Source organism: Penaeus monodon, chromosome 22, assembly GCF_015228065.2.
Source record: "Penaeus monodon isolate SGIC_2016 chromosome 22, NSTDA_Pmon_1, whole genome shotgun sequence".
Lineage (NCBI taxonomy): Eukaryota > Metazoa > Arthropoda > Malacostraca > Decapoda > Penaeidae > Penaeus > Penaeus monodon.
Window position 1 is genome coordinate 2,085,722 of NC_051407.1, and position 487 is coordinate 2,086,208.

Genomic DNA, 487 nt, shown 5'->3' on the forward strand with positions numbered 1-487 from the left:
TAGGTGATATTACATCACTGAAGGAAGACAGTATTCATGTGATACATATTCATGGTTTGAGGTTCATTTCCGTGCTCATTAGTCCTTTAATTATCCTTTAATTACACATTTAATTGGAAAAGTTAATAATTTCATTTGGAATTTGATTTTAAAGTAAATAACATTTCCATACTATCAGGAAATTTTCTTGTAATTTTATGGGGGGGGTATGTGTCGTATTAGTTTGTTTTATCTGGAATGTCTTTTTTTTTTTTCCCATATCATTCTCAAAAATTATTAATTACAAGGAATAGCAGTTAGAAAACATACGTTGTGAAAGAAAAAGGACAAATTTTAGATATAGAACCTTTAATGATGTAGCAATAAGTATTGTATACTTGATAAAGACATATCTCATTTTTAATCTTAATTGTGGTTGTTATTAGCCTGAACATTCTTATCTGAGTCAGAGATGGTCCCGTACATGATAGTAGATAAATTAATAGAT

At 28.3% G+C, this 487-nt stretch overlaps 1 protein-coding gene across 1 annotated transcript in view; it reads left to right on the forward strand.

Annotated features, from left to right (window-relative positions):
* The window catches only part of LOC119586818 (mucin-5AC-like), a gene marked incomplete in the record, with an annotated part of 19,136 nt that overhangs the window by 7,119 nt on the left and 11,530 nt on the right, over nt 1–487 (forward strand).